Consider the following 6000-nt stretch of genomic DNA (forward strand, 5'->3'; position numbering starts at 1 on the left):
TTTCTGTGTGCGGACTAAAATCAGGTTTACAGGCGGGTTATTTTTCAGTCATTTCTGCGCACAGAAAAGGTAATCTCAGTACAGAAACAAACGTCCTGGTTTTTGCGCATGCGCAGATAGCAAATATATAAATGTGGACGAAAGTCATGGGCCAATATTTTTGAAGCAAACCGGCCGCCATATTACCACTCCGATGTTCCGCTCATGAATGCTCTTTTCTATTGATCTTTAATGAGGCGGACGCAACTTTATTCTTTGTTAAAAATACCTTCATGTGCAGCAATAAACTGCGCCAGTTCAAAGGCTGTGGACGAACATTTCACCTGCGAGTATGATTGAAATGGGAAGTAATGAACAATAATTTGAAGTTTTCTCCGTTATTCCAGCATATAGGCAAAGATAATAATAATAATAATAAGTGGCTTATTAATTCAACATGTGTAGCCACATGTAGTATTTTGTGTTGGACGAACTATTTTAAGACATTTATTAGGTCTTACTTGTGCATAGTTTTGGAGCTTTAGGTGTTGTTGCTACAAGCTTTACTTATATTAGGCTGAAGCTCATAGAGCTGCATGTAATAAATGTCATTGCAGGGTATATATATACGAGGTCTGTGAGAAAAGTATCCGACCTTATTATCTTTTTAAAAAACCATATGGATTTGAATCACGTGCATCAGCCAAGCTTGAACCCTCGTGGGCATGCGAGAGTTTTTTCACGCCTGTCGGTGACGTCATTCGCCTGTGAGCACGCCTTGTGGAAGGAGTGGTCCAGACCCCTCGTCGGAATTCCTTTGTCTGAGAAGGTGCTGAGAGACTGGCGCTGTGCTTGATCAAAATTTTTTCAAAAACTGTGAGGCACATCCGAGTGGACACCATTCCAGAAATTCAGCTGGTTTTCGGTGAAACACCTCCGTTGGAAGCCTTAAGGACAAGTTGGAACATGCCCTGCTGTTAAACAATTTCTCAGATACTCACTCAACTGAACGCCACCAAAAGCTGCCTGGATTTTACAAATGGTTATCAACACGGAGGTGTTTTTCCTGTGGCAGGCACCCCGCACCGGCTGCGAGCCGACGCGCCAGTCTGTCCGCACGTCTTTCATTAAAAAAATCTCCTTTAACAGTGGAATGTCCGGATAAATTGCTGATTCCGACCTCTTCTGAAAGTTTTCTGTTCTCTCATGACGTCCTGGGTCAACAGAGGCTTAAATTTGGAGGTTTTCACCTCGGAGCGCTGCGCGATGTCCCGCTCCGTGGGAAGTCCTTACAGCGATAGAAACAATCCAAAATCTCTCATCAGCCGTTAAAATTTTCACAGAAAACCAGCTGAATTTCTCGAATGGTCTCCACTCGGATGTGCCTCACAGTTCTTGAAAAAATTTTGATCAAGCACAGCGCCAATCTCTCAGCAACTTCTCAGACAATGAAAATCCGACGAGGGGGCTGGACCACTCCTTCCACAAGGCGTGCTCACAGGTGAATGACGTCACCGACAGGCGTGAAAAAACTCACGCATGCGCACGAGGGTTCAAGCTTGGCTGATGTAATCACACATGATTCAAATCCATATAATTAAAAAAAAAAAATAAAACTGTCGGTTTCTTTTCTAATAGACCTCGTATATATATATATATATATATATATATATATATATATATATATATATAGTATGTGTGTATTGGTGATGATTCCACAAAACTTATAAACTGTGATTAATGAATGATAATTTTTAGAATTGAGTATTTGTCCCAGTGAGATATGAGTAAGTGAGAATTGAAGGGAAGAAAGTGTCAAAGTAATAAAAGAAAGAATGAAAATAAATTGAATAGCTAATTGTGGCAGGCATAGACTAGGAGGGATCAATCTTACATTAACCGAAGAACAAAAATAAGTAAATGAGAGAATCAGCTCAGTTATTACTTGAAATTGTAGACGTTCTAATAAGCTGTCTATGTGCGGTCTGCATAAATTGAGAGTGGCAAGATGGCCACCAGGTTGCTTCAGCAGATTGTACGGAGTGTGCTGGCCAATGAGCTATCCGGTAATATATACAGATCTGTGGACGTCGCTTGTCAGCCATCTTACTACTCTCTTCGTGTGTCAACGATTGAGGCAAAGGCATCTGCCGCATGCACAAAATTGGCCTTTAAAAAAACAGTAGTGCTTAACACCCTTTTGCCCAGTCAATGTTCTTTAAAAAAAAAACAAAAGACAGACAAACAAAATGTTAACTTGATAAACTTTGTAATCAATATTCTACCCGCTGCAGAGTTGCCAACTGTCTCACATTGGGCAGGATTTACCTCTGTGACCTGCATCCCGCATAAGTGTGTGTGAAATGCCCGTTAGTCCCGCAGGTGTGTTGGTTCAGGGAACCAACACGGACCCCCCTAGTTAAGCGTTGTACCTTTGGCGCTTGCGGCCACGTGTGGGTGTCCCGCATTGGCAATGTCACATGTTGGCAGGTATGCCGCTGAATGAGGAGTTGGAGTGTCATGAGCTTGTGATTGTCCCTAACAACGAAAAACCAGGCTTTCAGTGACTTTGGTCCCAACCAAAGCACCCTAATTCAAAGTTGGTATACTGAAGTGAAGACAGTACAACACTCATCTCTAAAAGTCCCAGTTGGGTACTTGGCTGCGAGCAGGAAGTGAACATGCATTGCTGGTGTCACAGTCCATAGAAGCACTGTGAATACTTTCCAGATGCACTGTATCTTGTCTATCATCACTGTGGTTCTAAGTTTGTGCACACAGACACAAGTGTCATGGCAATATTGTGGTGGACGTTAGTTAGTTGCTGGTACATGGAAGAACAATAATGAGGGTTGTTGTTGATTCGGCTGCTCCCAGTTTTGTTCTGGGTCGTCACAGTGGATGGATGGATGGATGGATGGATGGATAGATGGATAGATACCACAAGAGTGTGGTCAAGATTAAACTTGCTAAGGGGACATTCAGGAAAATATCACATGCCCTGGATAATCTTTTTGACCTTGTATGTATATGTTTGACCCTTCTGCCCCTTACAAAAACAGAAGTTCAAAGAAATCACTGAATGCCCAAAATGGTCATTCATGTCTATATTGTATTCTTCTTCTTCTTTCAGCTGCTCCCATTGGGTTGGCAAGGCAGATCACCCATCTCCATCTGACCCTGTCCTGTGCAATGTCCTCAGTCACACATTGTGTAGAATTTCTGTATCCCCGTCTTCTCACATACTTGTATTATGGCTCTTGTCTATAAAGGTATCTGATTATCTTCATGTCAGAGCATTTTCTGTGATTAATCCAATCCTTCAGATACAATAGATGCCGCAACAAACTGTTCTGAAATAAGATCGTTTTGCCCATGAAATGTTTTACTGTTGCATCATTATGTTTCCCTATCTGTACTTCCTGTCGCCTAGTAACTTTGACAGCTGCACGCATAACCCATAGTTTATTAACCATTTTTCAGTACTTATTCATACTTTACTTACAGACATTACTTATTTACAGTTGTACATATGGATCCTAGAAGTGTACTTTCTTTTTTCCCAAAATTTATCTTGCCTTAAAAAAAAATTGAGCAATGACTCATGGGATTATTTGGGCCCCGAAGCATCCATCTGATGTATTCATCGCCTGCAGAGGAACAAAAAGCTGCGAACATCTAGCAAGCAGCCTTTGAAATGGAAGAGCTTAGTCGTACCACTTATGACATAACCGGCTGACGATTACAGCCTTCGAAGCATGCAGCCACTGAATTGGGACATTCATCGCTGCAGTAAACTTACTATGCGCCATGTTGCCACTCCCTTTGTATCAGCTGTGTGGTAATTTTTAACCAAGAAATCATCACAAATAGCTTCTGGATTGTTATAAAGGCTTTGCAGCTGATGTCAGCAAAGTGATCATGCACAGTGTCAGGGGTTCAGTCACTACCACTCATTACTTTAGCAATCTGTGTATTATGTTAGGCACCGACTGCACTGAATTCAGAGAGGTGCCACATGAGCAACAGGAAGCTGAAGGTGGCATTCAGTCAGCTCAAGTAGGTCAGGTCACAGGCGCATTGCTCCAGTTCCCTGTCCCAAGTGGCCACACTACCACTACTCGGCACAGTGGGGTAGACAGTTCCCAACAATATGGATGGCTTGTAGGTCAGATCAGGTCAGGTCTGGGAGTATGACCTGGTGCCACCTGTCACCATATCTATGTCCAACCGGTCCATTTCCACCTCCTGAAAGTAGCCATCTATATATTACAGCCAGCTGACACATGGGTGTCCCTTTGACTTTTTCCGACTGCTGGAGTCCTCAACTCTGAAGCACCTGTGTACTGGGTCATGCCCACAGAAATGCACCACATGGACAAAATGTAATAGCTGATATTACCTCACAATGCAAGTAGTACTGCTCTTCTGGCTCTCTGTAAGCAATGTTTTGTTTGGCACAGTTGTTCTCGTGGTACCCAAGAGATCAGAGACAACTGGAACGTGCGTAAATAGTTAAAGTAGTTGATAAAACATTCTTGCCACTATTGTTTCTGTGTGAAAACTTGCTTTTTGTCTCACACATGGACGAGTCACATTCAGCTCATCTGAGCTTCAGTTATTGATCCGTTCAAATATTGTTAACATTCGTGCAAGACGTCAAACTTGGGAGGTTGAACAAGTTGAACGGAACGCTGATGGTACAGAACGCTGATGGTACGGGAGCAACACAAATGATGAGGAACCGTCAACACAGAAAGCAAAACGGAATATGGACGAATTGAGGTTGTCGTCAGGATTCATTCACATTTTTCAACAGTTCGAAAATTCTGACGAAGCGCCAGCTACAGGAACAAAGTTGGACGATGGTTAAACGATGTCTCCTAAAGTCAATGTAAGTCCAGCTTTCTTGTTTCATTTTGGCTTCGTGTGTCCTTCGTTAGTGCCATGTGACCGGGGCTTAAGGTCATCTTAGGCCAAATTTACCAATTGTTGGGAAGGTGTCATAGCACGGACCCACAACAGGGGGCGCAAATGAACGGACAAATAGTAAGCCAAAAAGTAACAATTTAATGTTGTGATAATACACAACTAAATGTACAGAAATTTGCACAGTCAATAAACACCAGGTGACGTGTGGGCAGGCTCGAAGATAGAAGACCCCTGACGAGAGAGAAGCCGCGCCCCACACGGCTTCCACCACCAACAGTCTGAAGAACACCGGAGCCGCCAAGTCCCGAGTCCCCAGGTGGCCTCTGTCTTCGGCTGTCGACCCTGGTACTGCTGGCAGAAAGCAGAAATAAGATGTATGAGTGTGAGTCCGCACACTCAGTAATTCACAGTCCTTACACAGTTAGGAGGGAGCACCTCCACCTCCAATCACACACTCGTACAGCTCCTGGTTCAACCACTTATCTGGGTTGGGATGTGAGGCGAAGCCGTCGCTGTCACACCAAACGCCAATCCCTCAGACAAGGAAACACTCCAGGAAAACGGCTGTAACAGAAGTTCAGGTTAAACACACAAAGTGTCTGTCAGCAGAGAAATTACCTTTGTAATGGTAGTCGATTTCTTGGCGGGGAGGTGGAGTTGCAGTCCGGCTTAAGTAGTGGTGTAGATGAGTGACAGCTGGTGTGATGAGTGACAGCTGTCACTTCCTCTGGGTCTGGCGCCCTCTCGTGCTTGGAGCCCGCACTCCAAGCAGGGCGCCCTCTGGTGGTAGTGGGCCAGCAGTACCTCCTCTTCAGCGGCCCACATAACACCAATGTTACAGTAACTCAAAGCACCAGGACATTCTGCTCTCTTGCAAAGATATTGGCATTGCCAAACACCTTTGTCCAGCATCCTTATGACACCACAAGCTCTTCTCAAGCATGTCTTGACCTCAAACGCGGAGGACCCAGACACAAATGTTAATACTGAGAAAAGTGAATCTTTGTACAAGTTTCTACACTTTCAACAAATATAATTCTGTTCACCATGTCCAGGAAGTGAAGGAGAGTGGTGGCTTAGTGGTTTGCA

Source organism: Thalassophryne amazonica, chromosome 19 (genome assembly GCF_902500255.1).
Source record: "Thalassophryne amazonica chromosome 19, fThaAma1.1, whole genome shotgun sequence".
In the NCBI taxonomy this organism is placed as follows: Eukaryota; Metazoa; Chordata; class Actinopteri; order Batrachoidiformes; family Batrachoididae; genus Thalassophryne; species Thalassophryne amazonica.